We start from the raw sequence: 24289 nt of genomic DNA, 5'->3' as shown, positions 1-24289 counted from the left end.
AAAAAAGTAAGATTTGAAATGGCATTAGAAAATAAAAAACCCTAAAATTTATTTTCCATACATTTTTTTAAGCTAATGGAGGATGCATTTCAGCAAAAAGGGGACTAAACCAAGAAATAGGAAAACATGGCAGAGAGCAGACATGGAATCCAACAGAAAGAGAGTGAAAGACATTCCTGATCACAGCTATAGAGCAGTTCTAGAAATTCATCCAGTTCATGTTCAAGTTTCTAACCCTGGCTTCTTCATGTCTGTGAGGACATCATTCAAGACCAGTGAAAGGAACACCCAAAGGATTAGAGGGAACAGTGTCCAGAACATAAATAGGGAGGGGATTGGTGCTTGTTGCCAATAGCCAAAGTGGGAGACCTCATAATTCCCACAGCATTAATAAATAAGAGTGCATCAATAGTGGGGGAAAACTGACCCTATTGGGCCCTATTGTTACTCAATTAAAAACTATTAGGTATGGGAAGTATATAGAAAACATTGACCCAAAATTAAGAGAAATATCAATTAATTGAAACTAAACCATAAATAACACAGATGATAGAATTAGCAGACAAAACATTAAAAGTTATATCTGTATTCCACATGTTTAAGAAGCTAGAGAAAACACTGAACATCTGAAGTAGGGACATGGAACAGATTTTAAAAAGACCCAAATCAAAATTCTAGAAATAAAAATTATAATGTCTGAGATGAAAAACCACAGTGGGTAGAATTAACAGCAGATTAGACATTACACAAGCGTTACTCAAAGACTACCTTGATTATGTAATAGCTACAGCATATTTTCTAAATCCTAGAGGAGGCAGTTCTTCTATCTCGATTCTCATTTATAATCAACACTGGACTTTCCTATTGACAGTACCTGTGGTTAATTAAGAGATAATTTGGCATTGGCGTTAAGAAACCTGGCACATTCTTCATCAAAATAGACTCTTTCAGGCCATTGGGATGAATGCTGCCTATTTAATGATACTAAGCGATTGGCTCATTAGCTTGTCATGAATAAATCTCCTTTTACAAATATATGCGTGCCATGTTTTTAACCTTTTGTGCTACAGATAAAAATTTCTAGTGGGGGCAGTGCCTCGGTGGTCCCGTATCTGTCTCTTACTTCAACAGTGTTAGGATGGAACAGACCCAAGGACACCCCTTCTTTCAGCCTCCAACTACCCTCCTACGTCTTATCCAGTCACCACCTTCAGAACCACCTCCAGGACCAGCCAACACATGGGTGTTTTTCTACCTTAACTCCTCATTGCCGAACAACCATGAACTCTCAAAGTCATCACAATTATTCCACCCAGGAGGAAGCTGAGGTTAACTGTCTGGTCAACCTGCATCTGTGGGCCCCTCACACCTACCTCTCTCTGGGCTTCCATTTCAACCGTGATGATATGGCTCTCAAGGGCATGGGGCACTTCTTCCACAGCTGGCGAAGAAGCGTGAGGGAGTTGAGCATCCTTTAAAGTTGTAGAACAAGTGTGGCGGCGCATTCTCTTCCAGACGTGTTGAAACATTCCCAAGGTGGGTGGGCAGAACTCATCTGGAGATGAACCTGAAACAGGCCCTCTTGGAGCTGCATGCCCTGAGTTCTACCAATGCAGACCCTCAACTCTGTGACTTCACGGAGAACCACTTCCTGGATGAGGAGGTGAAACTGATCAAGAAAATGGTCAAGAAACTGATCAAGAAGAGGGTGACCACCTGACTAATATCCACAGGCTGGCTGGCCCCCAGGCTGGGCTCGGCGAGTATCTCTTCAAAAGGCTCACCCTCAAGCACAACTAGGAGCCTTTGGAGCCCAGAAGCCTTTCAGAGGCCCCTCTGCATTCCCGTGGTGTCTCTGGCTTTTACCTAAGCCTCTTCCTAAAATTATTCTTCATTCTTTTAACCACCTTGAAGCCCTCTCCCATGTATTGGACCAAATGAAACAATAAAGCTTTTTGCAGGGGGAAAAAAAAAAAGAATGTTTAGTGGGAAAGATTCAGGAGTTAGAGGTCTGGTTTTCAATGATATTCACTAGATATTTATGGAATGTGCTCTGAGTTGCAGGCATGGTGTGAGTTGCTGGGACCCATCAGTGAGCAAGACACAGCACTTGTGTCTTATGATGCTCAAAATAGAATGGCAGGAGACAGACAAGGAATGTGCTATTATGACAAAGGGTGATAAGGTTATTATGGCAAAGTAGAGGTGCTAATGAGAGCATATTGGAAGGCATCTATTCAGACTTGAAAGCCAGAGAGGACTTACTGAAAGAAATAAGGTCTCCTATGGGATCTGAAAGAGAAACTAGGGTTTATACCTTGAAGAACTGGAGAGAGATGTTTCCTGGGAGAGGGGCCAGGCTCAGACTCAGAGTCAAGAAAAGGCAAGACCTTTGTGGGAAACTGCAGGAAACTCAGTGTGGTTAGAAAGTTGGCCAACTGGACTTCGTGAGAATTAAGCTGAGGGATATTTAGCTTAGAATTTAGGGTTGTCGAACTCAATCAGAGAAGGGGCCAAAATCTAAAATCCAGCCTAAATCGCGGGCCGAATGGTTTACTGAACAGTCATAAACTGTCATTGTGATGGAAACGCAGCGGAGTGCAGTGATGACAGCGTGGTGCGGGCCACATTGCAAGGCCTGGCGGGACGGATTTGGCCCGCGGGCCTTGTGTTTGACACATGTGGCTAAGATATTATCCCAAGGAAAAGAAAAGTAATTGAGGGATTTTTTAATGTGATCATTTTACTCAGGGTAGAGTGTCAGAATTGAAGAGAGGTTGTCACTATAATTCAGGAGAGATGTGATGTTAACCTGAACTTGGACAAAGACATCAAGTATGGAGAGATACAGATACTTTCAAGGGAAATTTAAGGAATTGGATTCAGCAGAATGTGGTGATTGATGATTGCTGGAGACCAAGAAAGAAGGAAGAGTCATAGGTCATTCTTGGCTCGAGCAATGAATCAGCTTTCTTCCCTGAGTGCCCACCCAGCTCCTGACCGCTATTGCATAAAGTTTCCCAAGGCCAGCATGTTTGAGTTTATGTTCTTTGGCCTCACCTGGGTGTTCGTTCAATGTTGCCTGGAAACACCTGTGCATTTCTTAAATCAGCTTTCTTTTCAATTCTCTGCAGTGTTTCAAACCTCTCCACTTTCCTGAACGCTCCCACCCAGGCATCATCCCCTTTTCAGTTCACAGACTTGCCTTCTGTTTCCCTAAAAACAATGAAGGTCACTCACACTGATGTCTCTTACCTCCTTGCATGCTAGTTTATCCTCATAGCTTTGCCTTCAGGAAAATTTCCCATGATCCACTGCAAGGATATGTGCTCGGCCCAGTGCACTATGTTCTCCATTCTCACCTACTCAACACCCTTGCCCTATGGCACCTATAATCATCTCCTCCCTATTCAGCTTTCCTTCTCTTATCTCAGTGTTCCCTTCTCTTGTCTTCCTCACATCAGCACATAAGTATTTCCAAGCCTCTGCCATTTTGGACCACCCCCCACCTCACCCTTTTGATTCTGGCTGCCATAGCTCTCTCTTTCTGTTGTACTTTTCCTAAAGACCTGGCCACTTCTCACTTACCATTGGCATCTCAGCCTTCTAAGGCCACCCCTGCCCTTTGTGAACTAAACACACAATGATTTGCACATATCATTGGTTGCGAACCTAGAGCTGCCACTGAGTGGCTTGGCAAGTTGAGCATGCTTGAATTTGTAAATTGCAAAACAAAGACAATATTAATTATACCACTGAGCTGTTGATAAGATTGATTAGCTGATACATCTGAATTCCCTGGCATAGAATCTAACACTTGGCACTTGCTGATAGCCATTTATTACCAGAAATCAATATCTGGTTTTCCAGTCCAGGGCATGCATTCCATCCCATCCCACAATTTGGCCAACCAAATTGGTATGCATCTGAGATAATACCATAGACAGAAAGGGCTTGAGGTGGCCCAGCTCCTGGTGGGAACTTCCTTGGTGTTAGATGGGCAATAAGGAGCTCTTGCAGCTGGTTCTCAGCCTGTTTCTTATCCAGACCCTGATTTGACATTTGTTGTTTCTCCTCCGTCATCCTGTCTTTGCAGTTGTTTTTGTTAACTCTTAAAATCTTTAGTCAAACTCAGTCTCATAGAACACAGAAAAGGAGAAAAAAATGTGGTTAAGGGAGCTTGATTTTTTTTCTTGAACCTTCTTTCCTAACACCAGGTCTCTTTCAGGAATGGTTCCTAGCAAGGTAGGTGCTCCATGAAACAAGCATCCTTTGTAGGGAAGCCTTCAGCAAGCCCTCATTTTCAAGGGTAGAGTTTGAGGGTTCGCAGTCCTAATCCAGCGAATATCATGATATAGCAAACATTTCCTGAAGTCTTATTCTCTGACTAAGTATTGTGGAGCTTGCAAACTCAAATATAATGAATGGTGCCATTAGCATGAACAATCACTCAACAGTATAAGTTATTTTAATGGGCCCATCACTTGAAACTAAATTTTCACCATCTGTTCTACCCTTTAACTGCAAATGCAAAAAGAACACCACTCTCAATGGCATCATAAAAAGTTAGATATAAGTGATTTAAATGCATGCTTTGGTTCTGTATTCAGTGTGATATAGATCTAAAGGAAGACTCATATTGGATTTATTTTTTATGGCAAAATCAAAATTCAGAGTAGAAGAGTTCTTCTGTTAATGAAAAAGTGGCTTTTTAGTTGGCATGGTATATCATTCATTCATTCATTCATTCACTCCCTCAGTTCCTCAGTCAGTCAGTTAGCCAGTCAGTCACTCTTTTCTTCCACAAATATTTACGGAATGCCACCATGTCCCTGGCACTGTATTAGAAATTAGGGATATAGAAGTTACTGGTGATAATTGGCAAGATCCCTGGAACCTTCCAAAGGAAAATAAAACAGACCACTTCTTATTAATAAACATAGAAGTCAGATAAAAACTCAAAAATTTAATGTTCTGCTTCAGAATGATAACATGTGTTAGAGTTCAAAGAAATGTTTTTTAAATATATCTTATTGATTTTTTACAGAGAGGAAGGGAGAGAGATAGAGAGCTATGAGAGAGAAACATCGACCAGCTGCCTCTTACACACCTCCTACCGGGGATGTGCCCGCAACCAAGGTACATGCTCTTGACCGGAATTGAACCTGGGACCTTTCAGTCCGCAGGCCGATGCTCTACCACTGAGCCAAACCGGTTTTGGCTTGAAGAAATTTTAAATTAGCCGGCTCTTGGTTTTAAATTCCCAATCTTTTCACAATATGACCTCTCAGAGTCTATCTTCTTATCTGATATTTGATTAGATATCTGACTCTGTTTTCTCATCTGTGAAATGGGGACAGCAATATCTTCCTCATGGGTCTGTTGAGATTGACTGAGTTATATGCAAAGTTGCTAGCCCAAGGCATGGCTCATAGTTAGTGCTCTGTATTTCGTTTCTAACTTGCATTTTAAATAGATTTTGGAAAGTGAATTTTCAGATATAAAGTGATAGGTTCATAAAATGCCAGAGCAGGAAAGGGTCTAAGAAATAGTCAGCTTTTCATTCATGCTCCTTATTTTATAGACAATCAAATTTAATCCCAGAGAGAATTAGTAAGTAGCTCAAAGTCTTACACTTTGCAGTGGTTTATAAAACATTCTAATTAGACACCTATTGATAAAAAATATTAAGCATTCACTCTCAAATAGATATAACTGAGTATATACATATATACACTGAATGGCCAGATTATTATGATCTCTGAACTCATAATAATCTGGCTGCCCAGTGTATACCCTATATAATAAAAAGCTAATATGTAAATTGTCCCCTCGACCAGGAGTTCGACTAGCAGGCAGGCCAGTCAACCACCTGTGTTCCCTCCCCCTGACCAGGCTGGCCGGACCCCATCCATGCACAAATTCATGCACTGGGCCTGTAATGTGTGTGTGACAATATTAATATACTGGGTGCATTATAAAATAGAAATAAAAAATGAGGATGGTAAACTGAAGAATATTTGTTGTTTTATTAGTTGTGATGGCTTCACACTGTGCTTAAGGCATCTAACCTAGTCTCTTGGGCCACATTATATACTTAGGTCAAGTTCATTATTATTTCATTTCTTTCCAGAATGCCCTGCATTCATGCCAACAGCACTCCTTGTCAACTTCATCTCCCAGTTATAGCCTCATTACCTCTTTTCATATCAATTATGGCAATGCTAGTCCATGCCAGCAGGATTTCTCACTCAAACATCTGCCACAGTCTTCTAACTAGCCACTCTGCTTATATTCTCAACCTCTCTCCCTGTCTTAGTTCATTCTGCCTGCTTTAATACAAGTATCGTGGACAGAATGGCTGATAAACCAGGGAAATTTATTTCTCACAGTTCTGAACGCTGGAAAGTCCAAAATCAAGGCATTGGTAGAGTCAGTATCTGGTGAGATCACACTTTTTGGTGTTAACCTAAAAATAAAAAGCCAAAGTAAGAAGCAATAAGCAATTATTTTTGTTCACAAAAACCCAAATTGTGTCCTGATATCAGGGTGAAGGCAAGGAGGTTTTATGAGAAAAGGAAGGGAAATAATTAAACAAGTAGAAAAAATTTCTATTGGTGTTAACCAACCTAGTTACTCTTTAGCTATGCATGCCTGGCTACCGATTCTGTCTTCAGGATAATGTCCATTATCAATAGACCTTGTGGTCAGGATGTTTGCTTTCTTGTTAGCTTTACAAACAATTATAAAACACTGTTGCTTTGACCCAGTTCAAAGGTTAATTTCCCTAGTTCAAACACCTCATAGGTTCAAGGAGCAAGATGTGAGTCAGATAGCAAGCAGAATCCCTGTCACTTACACTCATACAATGTAGACTTGAAATTCACCAGCTTTTCTGGAGTGGCTGCTCTGGCTCTGTTTTAAAATGGCTCCACTTACGTCAACTTTTCATAATAAATACATAGATGAGAATACAGAGAGATGATGACACCCTACACAAATACATCTCTTTGATGACACTCGGGTATACATATAATTTAAAAGAAAATAGCGTTCTGATTTTGAATACTCTTGGAATTTCATACCTGGTCCCAGATTAATAACAATGCAGGAAAAATTCCTCGTATGTAACATATCACTGTGACACAGAGCTTTCTTATAATTTGGGGAAGTTTTGGACCAAATTGGAAGAGAGAAAGCATTAACCTAATTCTTTATGGAAAAAACAACAACACCTGGAATAAAATGATTAGAAACCCTTTGCCTTCCAATGAACTGGCATGCAACTGTATCCAGTCTCCCCTCTGCATTCCCTTTGATCGCATGAAGCTTTCCCTTGGTCAAACCTCTTCTGTTCCAACAGCACTAATTTGTAACTCAGCATTTTCCATCTGGGGTTCAGATTGGTGCGGCCTCCATTCCACGCTGGGCTGAATATCCCCAGCACCTGGCTGAACATATTGGTTTCAGCATATTTACCCAAATGGTTACTATAACATCAGACACAGAGGGCTCCTGTCAGTCAGATAGCAAGCAGAGTCCCTGTCACTTAACACTCAGACAATGTAGACTTGAAATTCACCCGCAGAAGCTCTGAATCGCCATTCATACCAACGGCAGCCCCTGGAGCCCTGGATTAGGCACTCAAAGCATCCATGGAGAGCAGGGGAGAAATTAGGGAGGCAGGTTCGCTGGTTCCAGCCTCCCACTTTATACATATTCTGCGGATAAGTTTTGGTCTGTTCTTTTTCATCTCGCTTTAACTTCCCCAAGTCCTTTGCTTAGTGCTGTGTCCACAGCGACTGACAATCTCATTTCCTGAGGTCTTTTCAAATCCAGTCTCTTTACCTCCCTCTGTTTGGTTGAGGGATTAGAGCTTCTTAGCCTAAGCATCAGTTTTGGAATGCAGGCTGAAGGTCAACGGTGAAGAAACTGTTTCCGCCTCCTGCCTCCCATTTTTCCTTGGAGTATCCTCTCTGATTTACACGTCTGGAAACTCACCGAAGCCTTGCTATTGTACTGCAGCTGGAAAATGGCCCAGTTCCAGCCTGACTCTTTGCGAGAAAGATTCTTTTCCTCTGTTCCTGCCTTTCGCTGTAGAATTCATTATTATAATGTCTGTTTACTTACATTTCAATCCGGTGATAATGAGCTTTTCAGCCTTTAGGTTTTAAGGGTCCTATCTACTGAAGGAAGGCCAAGGAAAGAGAGAAGATGATGGGCAGGGTGGAGGATCTTGCCATGGGACTAGTTTCTCTGTGTTGATTCTGAACTCTTTTAACCCCTTGGATCCTCCCCGTCTTCCTTAAAAAAAATAAGGTTTCATGAATAAACCAGCCTGTTCTACTAGCTCGGTGTCTGGCTGGTGTGTTGGAACTACTGGTATTAGTGAAGTTCATCACTTGTTGTCCCTTCTAAGGTGGGAGTGGTCCTGCCGTTTTCCATGGCTGAGGGGAGACCTCCCTTCTGCTTCTCTTACCCCCACAATCTGGAACAGAGTACAGCCCTCCCCTCTCCACACTTCCCCATGGGCACAGCAGCCTTAGGAAATGAGATCTCATGTTTGAATACAGACACATGTTTCCAAGAAATGGGTTGAAACTGTTTATTTTGAAGTTTTGAGTCAGAATCTGTGTGTTCTTGATGTCATTATGAGCCAGAGAGGTACTTTTCTATAGCATTGTCACCCACTTGCTCCTTATATTCATTTTTTCATCAGTTCATCTACCAATCCTTTTGCCTCATTGCCCACAGTTCTCCAGGCCATGTGCTAGGTTCTGACAATAGCAGGTCACACAAGATGCTTGAGAAGATCAAGAAAAAAGCTAGAAAGAGGCTGGAGACTGTCCCACCACAATTCATAACTGGAAGACGTAAGGCAAAATCATGTTTGGGGTGGTGAAAGGGTAAGGCAGTGTGGAGAGTCAAAAATTCCAATAAAGCATTTAAGCAAAAAAAAAAAAAAAAAAAAAAAAAGTTGAAAGAGGTAGGAATGGGGTGGGCAGACTTGTGTATTCAAATCATTAATGAGAGTGGAAAGAGGCTATTAAGGTACTAAGAGAGGGACAAGTTCAAACAGGGGCTGCGAAGGCAGATCCCAGCTGAAAGGCTTGGCCTTGGAGCCTCTTTGATATATTAGGTCTAGTAATAATTAATGTCGTTTTCTAATACTTTTTTTAAATCGAATTTATTTAAACAATACAACAAAATTTAATCAACAATATAGTTGCCGTTGTTTTCTACTACTTGTGCCCAACGCTCAGGAAGCATTTTAATCCCTCTGTTGTAAAATTCTTGTGATTTTGATGCAAAAAATTCGGTCAATGCATTTTTGAGGCATTCTTCATTATTAAATTTTTTTCCAAGAAGAAAGTTTTGCAAAGAACGAAACAAATGGTAATCGGAAGGGGCAATATCAGGAGAATATGCAGGTTGAGGGAGAACTTCCCATTCCAACTGGCGCAGTTTTTCAGCAGATTCTTGCAGTATGCGGTCGTGCGTTATCGTGGTAAAGAATTACGCCCTTCCGATTAATCAGTGCGGGTTCTTTTTGTCTTAAAGCTTGGGCTAACCTTTCCAATTGGGCACTATACACTGCACTTGTAATGGTTTGGTTAGATGGAAAAAGTTCATAATGAAGAATTCCTTTAAAATTCCACCAAGCACACAACATCACTTTTTTCGCATGCAAGTCAGGTTTTGGCGTGGGCTGCGGAGCCTCATTTTTGTCCAACTATTGAGGCCGCCTTTTCAAATTAACATACAGCACCCATTTTTCATCTCCGGTAACAATTTGCTCTAAAAACGGCAAACGGTTTTGACGAGAGAGGAGCGAACTGCAAATTGTGACTCTTTGATTACGGTTGTTGTTGGTCAACTCATGAGGAACCCATTTTCCAAACTTTTGGACTTTGCCAAGTGCACGCAATTGATTGTAAATTGTTTTTTGTGTACAATTTAAAGTTGTCACAAGCTCTTGTTGGGTAATTTGAGGATTTTGCACCAAAAGAGTTTGAAGAGCTTCTTGATCAAAATTGGACACACGGCCTCGACCACTCTTGTCATCTAACGAAAAATTTCCCTCGCGAAATTTCTCAAACCAACGCTGGCATTTTCTGGTGCTAACTGCATCTTGACCAAGAGCACTACAGATGTTTTTTGCAGCCTCACTTGCTTTTCTTCCTAATTGGAACTCGTAAAGCATGCAGTGCCGAATATGCTCTTCATCTGCCATCTTCTTAGCCCTAGTTTTGCAACAAAAACCAAACCAAACACAAACTTTTTCAAGCAAAACTTGTTAATTGCACTTCACACGTTCTGTAGATACCATGTGTTTGAAGGTTATGTCAATACAAGTCAATGCCAAGCAAGATTTTAAACGAATGTTTAAAAACGACATTAATTATTACTAGACCAGATAATAGGCAGAACCTAGGAGGGGTACACTGTGTGTTGTGGACTGCATATGAACCCACTTTCCCCCATCCTATTCTGTGGTTGGGGAAGTCCACCACCAGGACATCTGATGACAGTGGGCAGAGCCTGCCTGTCATGGCAGGAGCTGGAGGTCAGGTTCTCACTTTACCCTGCTTCCCTCGCAACCAGTGTTCTGGCTTGTGCCTTAGACTCAGCTAATCAGACCCAAATGCCTGAGACTTTGCATGGTGAGCAATGGACACAAAGAGCAGAGAGAGTGGAGAATACATTCTGGTGGCACAGCTATGACAAGAGAGCATTGGCTGCTGGAGGACCATGGTGGCCATGGAATTGTCAGGGTTCAGTACCTGCAGATCCATGGGCAATGGTGGCAATGATATCTTCCCTTGGAAAAATATGATTTCAGGAGAATAAAATAAATTACAAAGTAACTAAATAATAGCAAGGAAACCAAGCATGACAACTCAGTGTGATGAATGAAACTTTTAGTCAACATACATTATTGAAGTTCCTATTGTGTGCCATGCTTTTTTTCTAGAGACTTTGATATATCAGCGACCAAAACGGTCAAAAATCCATGTGTTTTAGGCAAGATTCTCTAGAAGCATAGCCGGAAATGGGTATTTTTGTTCAGCGATTTATCCTGGAACTGCTCATAGGCAAAGGGAAATGAGGGAGGTGGGATGGGGAGGGGAAGGATCTAAGCAAGAATGTGGTCTCAGCTAGACACTAGCTTTCGTTTGATCCTATGGGGAAACTCTGAAGCACAAATAATGTAAGAGTTAGTTACACCTTGAAACAAGGGCCTAGCCTTTTGTACCTCCATGTCAATCAGTCATTGAGTGAGGTCTGTCCCCCAGAAGGACATAGGGTAGAATTCCATGGTATTAATGTTATAATACTTGCTTATTTATAGGACATGGAACTCTGGAGGATCACTTTCATGACAAACTGATTTTTTCCTAGTCCTACTATGTTGCATAAATTTTATATCCTCAATGCTTAGGGTCTACTGCCTCCACTGGTACGTAACTGTTTTCTGTGACTGCTGATCTGCTCCCATGAAGAACCCCACATCTGACCAGGAAGTACTCTTCTGGGTCCTTTTATGAAAGCATCCCTTTTCTGGAGACTAGGACCTCTATATCTCCAGAGTCTGAAGCTGAAGGCAAATGAAACACAACTTTCCTAAATGACTCATTCTTCTTTCACTCCTAGTTATCTCAGCTATGCGTCCCACCTATTAGACACATGTTAGCATAGAATGGACATTGGTCTAAAGTATATGCCACACCATAAAGGATACCACCCCTATCTTCAAAGGGCATCGTCTTCGATCTGGCCTTCAACTATACTCTCAAAAAGCTGCTCCATCACTCTATAAGGCTGACAACTTCTGGATAGTTTGCTATATTTTTAGGACTAATGCATTCCACAGTTATGTGCTCATTACCATCTTCAAGATGTCCAGATGGTCAAACTGCTTTTGGAGTGTATAATGACAGAGAACGGGGAAATTAACATAGCCCTGCAGCAACACTGTGAGTGCACTATTATTTGTCCCATGAGATTACAAACTACTTCTGATCTTTTCTTATGGATATTGAAAAGCACACATTCATTAGATCAATGGCCACATATACTCTATCTCAGACCATTTAATCTCCTCTAGTAAAGACACTACATCTGGCACAGCAGCTACAAACAAGACTGTGCTTGGTCAAGTTTGCAACAGTCCACAAACATCTATCATGAGCCATCTGGTTTTTGTACTAGTGAAGAAATGGGATATGGCAGTCCATTAAGAATTGGAGGGTGACACTAATACCTGCCATATACTCAGGGATGAGATGTTGTTTTTGATTCACTTTCTTAAAAGGACGAGCAATTTCAGGGACTTTCATTTGGCCCTTTCTTATTACCAGAGCTTTTACTCTATAGGTTAATGTTGAAGCTCTACCAAACTGCAAAGTATGACAATTTTGGTTACACTTTCAGGAATCAGGGAAATAACAATGTGAGTCTGGGGACCAATGAAAGTGGACCAGGACTCCACATATGACTTCACCCTCATAGTCTCTGTTCCAATAGGCATCAGTGGCACTTTGGGTTCCTGGGTGTTAGTGTCTACACATACCCTGTATTCTACAGCCCTTGAGAGATCCAGTTATTTGTCTGTCCCCTGTAGGGGTGTCGAACTCAATCAGAGAAGGGGCCAAAATCTAAAATCCAGCCTAAATCACGGGCTGAATGGTTTACTGAACAGTCATAAACTGTCATTGTGATGGAAACGCAGCGGAGGGCAGTGATGACAGCGCGGTGCGGGCCACATTGCAAGGCCTGGCGGGACGGATTTGGCCCGCGGGCCTTGTGTTTGACACATGTGCCTTAGAGAATTAAAACAGTTATCTAAGTAAACAGCCATAAGTCCTTTGTTGTTGCTCTTGCTTGCTTGTTTGAGGGAAAGACTGGGAAAGCACTACTGTGTACACTTACTGTATTATTGCAAGATTTATTTTTTTTATGGATATCTTGTCTTTCACTCAGTGGTCTCTGTCTCTGGGAACTCCTCTGGTCTGTACACTAGGCAATAATACCTTTCCACTGTGATACCTGACCTGAGCTTTCTGATCAACCATTCTCAGAACTTTTTTGATTATGTATATTAAACATTAGACTTGCTGGTTGTCCATCTATATTGTATTGTCCCTAGGAATACCATGCTTTATGAGACAATTCTAAGATCGCTATTGGTCATGAGCCACTGACTGCCATCACACTCTTGGTGTCCATTATGGCAAATAGGTTCATTCTGTTTCTGATTGTTAAATGCAATTCTTTGGCCTCTTCTATTTCAGGCTCTTGTCATTCTCGTTGCTACTAGGGAACCAAATTCTGAAGCGGTGTCTATCATCAGTCCTGACCTACAGAGGAAAATTACTCCTCAGTCTTTCACTGCCTGGGACTCTTTCACTGGAGAACAAACTGTCCTCTGAGCCATCCCAAGGAACATGTTTGGCTGGCATATTTTCTGGTATATTATATCTCATAAAATACCGTGTTTCCCAGGAAATAAGACATCCTCCGAAAATAAGACCTAGCACAACTTTGGGAGAAAAAAATTAATATAAGACACTGTCTTATTTTCGGGGAAACAGGGTAGATAGATTCTAGCAACCCCCACTTCTCCAAGGTTTACAACTCCTTCCTCCATGCTTTTCCATGTTATTTTCTGGCACTTTCTTTCATATAAGTGGCCAGTCCTTTTCTCAAGATCTAAGAAATTACTCCAGCAACATGTGGGAATCATTATGTGGGACTTTTGCCAGCATATTAAATGTTTTGTGACTGAGAAGAGTCCCATATAACAAACTCCATTTTCCAACTTTATAATCCTCCCACTTGGTCCAGCAGGTTCAAAGTTCACGCTCAGTTACACTCTCTGGTCCTGACAGTACCCACTAGCTTGGTCCTACAGCTCCTTTGGTATACAATCACTTTCTTTGCTTAGTAGTATTGATATTTTTCTATTCATGTCTAGCTGAGATTTAACTCTAATTATGGATCTAGTGGCCAGCAGGAAAGGTGAAAAGAGATTCTGATAAGGGCAAGTGTTATACAGTAAGGCTCCTGCATCATTTTAGGTCTTTGCATAAGTTTTCAAGCAAGGGGGATCTCTAGTTTTTTGTTTTTTTTTTAAATATATTTTATTGATTTTTCACAGAGAGGAAGAGAGAGGGATAGAGAGCTAGAAACATCAATGAGAGAGAATCATCGATCAGCTGCCTCTTGCACACCCCCTACTGGGGATGTGCCCTCAACCAAGGTACATGCCCTTGCCCAGAATCAAACCTGGGACCTTTCAGTTCGCAAGCCGACGCTCTATCCACTGAGCCAAACCAGTCCCGGCAGATCTCTAGCTTTTAAAAAGAGAGAAGGGCTTACTTCTGCAGATCCAGAAGTTTCAGGGAAGCCTGGGGAAGAGGGGGAGGGGGGGTCAATATTCTCATGTAACTCAGGTATCTCAAGTCTCTGGGTGCCAACCATTTTTGTATATAATCATTTTTTTCTTGGGTACTTGCTTAGGTTGATCATTCAGACTTTTCTAAAGTTCTATCATTCTTAAAATCAAGTATTGTGCCTTATTTTAAGCAAAGTCTGCCCTGTAGCTGTAAAAGTCTTTAAACACAGTCAAGTATGACCTATGGCTCTCACATTTTGCTCTACATTGTTGATTAATATATCTGACTCCATTGCATTCCCTTTCTAATAAATCAGTGTCACTTAGAAACAGCCATCTAATTCCACAGTTCTTATAATTGCTATTTCTCCTACATTTCTGGAGTGCCAAAGACATTGTACCAGGTAGTGCACTTTTTTCCCACTGTTTATCACAGGTAAGAGTCTCAGCCATGACAGTGCTTGAATATGTCAGGAATTATCTATACTTCACCTAATTCCAGTAATGGGGTCCTCATTGACACTCAGCCAGTAAGAGACCCAATGTGAGAATTCCATCCTAAGAGCTTCCTAAGACCACCCACTTCTTACCAGAAGACCTAATCAGTCTTAGGCTTATTTTCTAGAACCAGAGCCTTTCCTAGAAACAGAACACCCCACCAGTGACAGGTATTCTTACTCCAGTGACTTGTTGTAGAAAGACTTTTCAGAGAAGTGAGGGAAGCAGGATAGAAAAGGTGAAAAGCTAAGCAGACAACTAGCTTCAGTTTGACAACTAGCTTCAGTTTGATCTCATAGCAAAGCTTTAGGGGGAGGGGGATGTGTACCCTAGAGTTATCTTCACCTCAAGGCAATGGGCCAGCTTTTTGATACCTCATGCCAATTAGACATTGGCTATGGTCTTCCTTCCGAGGGCAAGGGCTGGTTTTTGTTGGCTGAGGAAAATTCCATGAAGAACTCACCACAGATGTGACAGATTAAATGGAGAGTAGATGGAAGGTAAGCAAGATCAACAGAGTTTTTTTTAAAAGGTAGCTGAGCCGAAACTGGTTTGGCTCAGTGGATAGTGTTGGCCTGCAGACTAAAGGGTCTGGGTTCAATTCCAGTCAAGGGTATGCACCTTGGTTGCGGGCACATCCTCAGTGGGAGGTGTGCAGGAGGCAGCTGATTGATGTTTCTCTCTCATCAATATTTCTAACTATCCCTCTCCCTTCCTCTCTGTAAAACAAAAAATCAATAAAAATATATTTTAAAAAGTAGCCGAAGCCAGTTTGGCTCAGTGGTAGAGCATCGGTCTGAGGACTGAAAGGTCCCAGGTTCGATTCCAGTCAGGGCCATGTACGTTGGTTGCAGGCACATCCCCGGTAGGGGGTGTGCAAGAGGCAGCTGGTCGGTGTTTCTCATCATCGTTTCTAGCTCTCTATCTCTCTCCCTTCCTCTCTGTAAAAAATCAATAAAAACATTTAAAAAAAAAAAAGAAAGTGAAAATGTAAAGATAAGTGAGAGAACATTGCTATAGCCATGTGGATAAGTGGGAACACAATCCAGTTTAAAAATAAATGAGTTCATCTAAGTTAGAACTATGGTGTCTCATCCACACAATAACAGAGAAGAAATGTCTGCAGAGGTTACAGTGAAGGGTGTTCTGCTCCAGGTGAGTGTATTATGAGGTTACATAGCAGATATGTAGACCCTGAGTGGTGCTGGTCAAAATGGGAAGAAGTCTTTTGGATAGAAGCCATATTTGATCTGCATCTTAAAGAGCAGTAAGAGGCATTGTTTAGAATTTAGGGGTGGGGAACCATTTTTCTGCCAAAAGCCATTTGGATATTTATAACATCATTTGCTTAATATAATTCACTTAATATAAATTTATATTGCTATGGGTAAAGCTCCTAGATTTGTTGAATTTCAACTTCAGCCTGTGGTTGCTTGGCACGGCCAACAAATGATATCATGGACCTATATGGCCCACAGGCCAGATGTTCCCCACCTCTAGTTTAGATAGACAAGAGATCAAAGAAAAGTTTACATGTTTGCCATTCTCTCTTCTGAGAAATTTGTGTTACTTTCCAAATTAAAGAAGCTCCTCTGGAAAATATTCACAACATCCTCCTGAATCAAGAAATTGCTATCTATTCAAGACCTACTATGTGCTAGAATAGCAAGTCAAACTCAAACCAGTGGGCACAGAGGCTGAATTTTCTACTGGAAGTCACAAGAAACAATAGACATAGTGCTTCATGACATGAGGAGCTTTTATCAAGCTGCCTGCGCAAGAACAAAAGTTCTTTACAAGTTAATTCATTCAAATACACAATACATAATATACAATATCTTTCCAATACATCCCATTTTTATTCTGATGGACATTGTGTATTAGTGTTCCATTTCTTTACTTTGTTTGTCTGATTGTGTCTCTGTTACTCTGTCTTCTAATGGTCAGTGTGTGCCATATTAGTGACCAATTCACACATGACAAGAACATACTCAAAGTAATTGGGATGAGAATGTTGATGATGATGACGGTGGGGCTGAGGGTCATCATGTGTGTTCTCAGTGCTTAAAATGGTAATCAGCTCATGGTAACCCTTTAATTTGTTGCTTGGATGGATGGATGGGTGGATGATGAATTAACAGGTAACTTGTCTTTCTTTACAGGTTATTATGTTGCCAGGGGTGAGTTCATTCTTTCCTGTTAGCAGAGGAAATGTGATGCTGTGAAAAGAACATGGATTTAGAATTTGAAGACTGACTCATCTTAAAATAGAATTCAGTTACCCCATAGCAGTGTTATCTTGGGCCAGTCACTTAACCTCTCTCAGTCCTTCTCCACGTCTACAAAAAAGCATAATGATAACACACTCTAGTGTATGGGATGCTGGCAAGGATTACATGAGATAATGCATTAGAAAGTGATTTGTGTGCTAAAAGCAACATGGAAATTTGAGCTGTTATTCTTCTCTTTGATGCAGGAAATACTAGCTATTCTTTCTTTGTGAATTCGTGGGAGCTTAGCTTCTCAGATATGTTATCTTTTCATTTCTGCCTAGAAAACATAAAGATATGTAAATGCTACTAAGCCATAGGAAAATAAGTGGAATAATGACAACCTTCATCTCTGTGGAGCTGAACAGATTATACAGTGCATTTCCACATGCTCTCTCATTCAGTCCTCATGACAGGCCCAGGCACTGATGTTCCAGTGCCCTCATCATTGCAGTGGAGCTGTGCCCCTGACAGAATTCACCATGGGAACAGAGTAGTCCCTGTCGCTAAATTTCCCATGCATAAAGTGGAACACAGGATGAGTTCCAAGCCGCCAGGGCTGCAGGTATGCTTTCTGGTCATTGGTGGCACCAACCGTGATGGTTAACTTGATGGGTCAACTGAACTGGGACATGAGTGTCCAGACATTTAGTTGAACATTATTCTGGGTATGTCCATGAAGGTGTTTCTAGGAGAGATTAACATTTGAATTGGTAGATTAAATAAAGCAAGTGGCATTCCCTAATGTGGGTGGCCCTCAACCAATGTATTGAAGTTCTGGGTAGAATCAAATCTGAGAAAGAGGAGTTAAAACTTCACCCACCTGACTGCTTTGAGCTAAAGCATTGTCTCTTCTTGGGTCTCTAGCTTGCTGGCTTTTGGACTGGAACTTACACCACTGCTTTTCTGGTTCTCAGGCCTCTAGATTTTTTTTAAATCAGCCATTTCTCCAAGATCTGGTTCCTTCTATTGAAGGAAAATGGTATTAGATACCAAAATTTGAGTGGTAAGTGTGCTAGTTGTTATTGGAGTATTGTTACTTTTAGGCCTTCCCTGCTGACATAGCAAAAGAATATATGTGTGTATATTAATTCATGTATATATAAACATCTATATGCAGGGTGTCCTGAAAAATGTATACATAGTTTTAAATAATTATTAATTCCAATGTGTTAAATCTGAAAAGATAAAAAATCAATTGAGCTATCAGTTATTAAAGTGTGTATACATTTGGGACACCTTATATATTTCTCTATGTTACTATTGTATCTATATTAAGCCAAACATGAGTTTCCACTTATGTCTCCAAATCTAATCCATTATTGTAAGAATCATTCTAGCCTTTCTCAAGCTTGTCTACAACCTTCCACTCCCAGAGTGACAACCACCATTTGCCATACATTTACTTCATTATAGAACTCCAGTATATATGTGTAGCAATAGCAGAATTGCTAACTTGTACACTTGGGGGGAAAAAACAAACAACTTTATCAACTAGATTACAGTGGTAGCTGAATGGGGAGCTCCATCTCCACAATCATTGCTCTCAGTGGCTGGGCCTGCCTGTGGGGTCCATGCCTGAGGCTTAGAACTGAGACAGATCCTGAAGGCACCTATAGCTGGAGACTGACAGTTGCCTGCACTTCCCATGGCAGGTTCTTTCTTCAAAGGGACAATGTGCCTCTATGGTTGACACAAACAGCAAAGTGCCCAAATCAGTCAAGATACTCTTGATGAAGTCATGGCTCCTGGTTGGGTACTTACTCTTCTAGATATAAAGCTATTATAATAAATCTATAGCAATTAAGATATTGTGATTTTAATTCAGGGATAGTTAGGCCGATTAATGGGGGGGAAAAACACAGGGAGTCCAGCCTCAGATCTATACATATTTGGAAACCTGTTAAATGACTGAGCTAGCTCTGCAGATCAGTGGAGAAAGAATAGAAAAGAATTGATAAAGTTTTCCATAGCAATGTTTCTTTGGTTCCCCCTTTTACTATCAATGGGGATATTTCTGTGTTTGGAATTAAAATATTATAAAATTATATTAATTATAAAATTAATTTAAAGATACTATATCTCTATTGTGATTATATATATATATATATATATATATATATATATATATATATATATATATTTAAAATGGAAGGGAAACACAGGAGTATCTGAGGTTCAATTACTACTGTCAAGAGGTAAAAGAGGAAGCTAAGATGAGTAAGAAGCAGCTGAAAACTCTTGCAGATTGTGACCATATTGTGACCTCTCTTGTTGGGGTCTTCACCCCCAAATTTCTGACATCTGGGATTTGGGAATCAGGAAGGTAGCAGTATTCTTGTTCTGCAAGGTCTTTCTGTTTTGACACTAGACCACTTCTGGCAGCTGAACACACTGGAAAAGTCACAGTTAGGGAAAGGGTCTGGCATGAAGGAAGCAGATCATCTCCTCCTGTCCCAGTGGGGAAGCTAAGTGCTTACCAGGAGCCTAACAGGCAAATACTGTGGTGATGCTGTGTGGGGGGCTCACAGAGACAGACATCTGGGCTCCAGGACTAGGACAGCAAGAACAATTCCAGCTGCCATCAGCTTGAGCCTGGACTTCACCCCCCCTAGCTGGCCTTATATAGAGCCTTCTCAGGACCTTGGCTGCTGGCACACACCCCGGCTTTTCAAGCAAGCTGACCTCTTCACTCACCAAGGTCCCAGGTCCATCCTCAGCAGGGCCTTGCACCCAATTCCTTTTGCTTCCAGAATTCCTTTTGTTGTTGTCTCTTGCTCACTGTTATTGGATATACAGGTTTGGAGCCAGTGACTTTCTATTGTTTCTGTTCCTTGAACTTGAAAACTGATATCTGAGCAAGGCACCTTGGTTTCACATTGGTCCTGCTGTAGTCTCACTCCATCCCTTCCATTTGGGAGCTCCACTTAGGAACTGAAGGTGGGTACAACTTACTGCAGGGTCCTCAAGGGTCCCTCCTTGCTGGCTTTGAAGGACTGAGGAAGCAAGGATTGGTAAGAGATCCACATTGTGTAGCATTTTTTTCTCATGATGCCTAAAGTGTGGACTGTGCGGACAGCCGAGGGCTTCTACGAAACTGAGCAAAGAACATTGACACGAGTCATCCTTGGTGCAAAGGGAGAGAGTGCTAGAATATTCTCTTCAGTGGTCTCCTGAATGATCGTCATAGAAATCATTCCTTCCAAGATGCCATGAAGGTAGAGTACTAACCACTGAAGGGCCAGTCCTCCACTTGGAAAGTCAAAAAGCACAGTTATATTTTAAAGGCCCTGAGAAGTGTTGCAATAGAGATGGTTTAATCCTGTGTTTGCCAAACATAAAGGATCATGGGAATGCTTCTTTTTATTTTCCTCCCTCCATCCCTCCCTTTCTTCCTCCCTCCCTCCCTCAATCCCTTCCTCCCTTCCTCTTTCTCTGTTCCTTTTTTATTTCTCCTAAAATCCCAATGGACTTTACGTTTTAAGTATACACTTTAGGTAATGTATCTTTATCAGCATGGATCAAGCACAATTGCGAGTGAGAGGTAGGTCTCACACCATTGCGCACTGACCAGAGATGGACCTTGAACCCCTGTTGCACTGGATGAGGCACAAATCAACAGACTGCGTGACATCATTGAAAAGAGCATGTGGGAAGGTCACCCAGACAGATGTTCCACATTATTAGTTGAGTTGGATGAACTCATTATCTCTAATGAGAATGAATTTATGACGTTTTGACATAAATTTACCAGTAAAAATGTAGAACTAAGTAATAGAATGGTCCCTTTGCACATGGTTCTACAATCTTTCAACATGTTTCCATGATAAATGACTTTACTTAATTGGCACCTTCTGTCATTCTGGTGACATTTTGCCTACTGATCATATAACTAGCTCTTGATTATCGATGCTTTACAACTGAATCACAAGGTAGACATTCCAAAACATTGCATGGCATTTAAATCATTTATATGTGATTTTATAGCGTACTCATTCCTTCTGCAAATATTAGGAGCCTACTGAGGTCATAGTTTTGTGTTCAGTCAGAGAAACAGAAGATGGAACAAAACCAATTTCAGTTCCTTAAAAGAAATTTTGAGGTGTGTGTGCCTTCTGTATGCAAAGTTGTGCTTTCCCCCACTCCTTGGGCATTTATGCAGCAAGCATTATTTTCTTCGTTCTGCAAATGTGAAATCCGAGACTTAGAAACATTAAACTCTTCCAGTGTCATTTGTCTGTGAAGTTAAATTTGAGGGAAAATATAAGATGCTTGATATAGGCTCCACATTTAAATAAGGAGATTTTATATTGCTTGAATAAGCAGACTTTATAAATCATGGTGATGCCCAAGTGGTGAGTTTAAATAAGCAGGGGATGCCCAAACCTCCCTGATAACCAGTGTATGAATCCTCGACAACACCCCATCTTAGCATGCCATAATTTAAGAATTTTATGATTCTGGCCAAATATTCTTTGTGGCTAAGTTTGGTCTTTTGGCAGTCCAGAGCAGTGGCTGTCTATCTTTCTAAAGAAAACAGCACTTGAACCTTGTCTTTAATTGAAGTAGTGCACAGATGCTTATATATTAGCAGCTCTAGGAGAGTTCTCTCAGCCCCTTCTCTCCAACCTCTCCTTGCCCTTGGCCACATGGCTCTTTCATGTCAATTTAAAGGAGAATAGGACCATTAATCTGAATATAAAAGACGGCCAGGCACATGGCCTTAATCTATACTTAAATAGCAAAGTTTTGTTAGATGTAGGTTATTTTACCTTTTATTAGGCATAGTTTATTATTACTATAGGCCACTATAAGTTATATTATATGTAATATAATCATGTATAACACATATTAGATTCTAAGTTACAGATTATTGCAGGTTTTTATTAAATACTAGAGGCCCAGTGCACGGATGAGGGGGTTTCCTCAGCTCAGTCTGCACCTTCTCCAATTGGGGACCATCTCCCTTGCAGGATGTCCGACTGCCATCCCTCTCATAATCTGGGACCACTGGCTCCTAACTGCTCACCTGCCTGCCTGCCTGCCTGATCACCCCTAATTGCCCTCCCCTGCTAGTCTGATGGCCCCTAACTGTCCTCCCCTGCTGGCCTGGTTGGCCCCAACTGCCCTCCCCTGCTGGCATGGGCTTGATCTAGCCCCCAACGGCCCTCCTCTGCAGTCCTGATGTCCCCCCAATTACCCGCCTCTGCTGGCAATTTGGATCTTATTGGTTGGTTCCTATGCCAGTCTGTGTCAAAAGCTCCACCTCTTAGGCAGCCATTGACTCAGCACCCAGATTTGGTTCTGATTGGTCAGTGTCTATGTCAGTCAGCGTCACAATCTCCACTTTCTAGGCAACCATTGGTTCCCCACGGCACCCACCTCTGGCTCTGATTGGTTGGTTCCTATGCCAGTCAACATCTCCAGGCCTATCTCTGGGCTTGATCAAAGAGGAGGGGCTTAACAGCAGCCCCCTCGGAATCCATGAGAAAAAGAAAAGCCTGGCTGCAGGTGAAGATCAGAAAGAAAGAGGGAGAGAGAGAAGTAAGTATTGATCAACAGCTTCCACTGAGGCTGCAGATCAGACCCTGACTCACTTTCTGGGTCTCAGCCACTTGGGCAGTCAGTGCTGGGTCACCAGACTGCAGCTGGGCAACCCAGCGCTGATTTCTGGTTGGTCAGTGTATGGTCGTGATCAGTTGTTTCACTCTGGGTCTTTATTATAAAGATGGGTTATTAGATAAATTTTATTAGATTTAGGATAGATGTAGAATTTTATTAGACTATAGGTGTTTTATTTATTTACTAGGGGCCCAGTGCACAAATTCATGCACCTTGAAAGGAACTATGTGCAGTGGGCACAGGGGTGGGTCTCAGCTCATCCTCTGTGCCCTGCCTGGCCCCTCCCACTGTGGCCCCTGGTCTCTTGTCTGCCAGCAGCCCTGCTTTTGCTGCAGCCACCACTCCCATGCACATGAGAACCACCACCAGAGGCTCACTCCAATGATAGCAACCAGCACCCCATCTTGGTCTGGCGCCCCCACTCACCTGCTCCACCATCTTGCTGTGTCCAATGTCCGCCATGTTCCACGCTCTCCTGCCTGCTGCCAATGCCTTCCATGTTCCATGTGTGCCCTCTGGTGGTCAGCACATGTCATAGCAACTGGTTGTTTGGTTGTCCTGCTATTCTATTTTTCTATTAGGGTTTTTATATATATAGATTTTTGGAGACTATAGTTTTTTGGGGGACCCTTGTGTCTGGGTGACTCATTAGAATACAGGCAGATGAATGTTCCCTTCACTAAAGCACCTACTTCGTACCAATTTTGTCCCCATGTCCATCTTCAGAATGCTCTGGTAGGCAGTTTGGACAGTGCTGGTCCAGGTATAGAGCCTGGCATTCAGCATTTGAAGCGGAGCATCCTGGGACCTTGACAAGCTCCTCCCTTCCCCTGGACACATTCTCTGCAGGCATAAGAGGATTCAGTAACTTGCCTCCATTGGTCCTGTTCCCAGAGTTTTCTGAAGACTAATGGAATCAAGTCCACAAAACTTCTCTGTTCTTTGGGCAACAAGAAAGTAGAGGAAAGAAAAGAGAAAATATATTATTAAATGAAATCTCAAGGCCAGGCCACACTGGGACAACATTCCTGAGCTTCCCATTGGCTGTGATCGACTGGTATGCAGACAGGGGCCTGTCTGATGGAAAATGGCTGCAGTGGCTGTGACTTTTTGTGGCATTGAGCCTTCGGTTCACTTATTTACAAAAAGACTCAGGGTCTCCCCTGCTTCCCTCTGCATCAGGAAAGAATGGAAAATGATGGACAGTTTTTTGTCTTTCTCTTTGCAGTTCTTATATCTTTCCCCTGCAGCAAAGCCAATGGAGCTCTTCTGTGGGGCAGGAAGCAGGGAGGCAGAGGAGGTGCAGTCATGTGACTGGCAGCTGAGCTCCCATCCTTGACACAAGCTTAGGCCATGATCCGACCTAAGACAGGGATTGGGGACTTACTGTAAAGAGAAAGCCTCTTCTAAATGTTCGGACTCTCTGGCTCTCACTGCAGGCTTGAAGGATTTGACTGTGAATACTGCTTCAATCCTCCTGTCCTTGTTCTTGATTAACCAT

The 24289-nt window shown here is 41.8% G+C and overlaps 1 pseudogene; it reads left to right on the top strand.

The window, feature by feature from the left end:
* The first annotated feature begins 1131 nt into the window (after positions 1-1131).
* On the top strand, positions 1132-1918 carry LOC118712321 (annotated as a pseudogene).
* Positions 1919-24289: the final 22371 nt, after the last annotated feature.

The sequence above is a fragment of the Pipistrellus kuhlii genome, unplaced genomic scaffold, assembly GCF_014108245.1.
Source record: "Pipistrellus kuhlii isolate mPipKuh1 unplaced genomic scaffold, mPipKuh1.p scaffold_m20_p_1, whole genome shotgun sequence".
In the NCBI taxonomy this organism is placed as follows: domain Eukaryota; kingdom Metazoa; phylum Chordata; class Mammalia; order Chiroptera; family Vespertilionidae; genus Pipistrellus; species Pipistrellus kuhlii.
The sequence above is the reverse complement of the archived record's forward strand: the minus strand, read 5'-3'. Positions and strand labels throughout refer to the sequence as shown.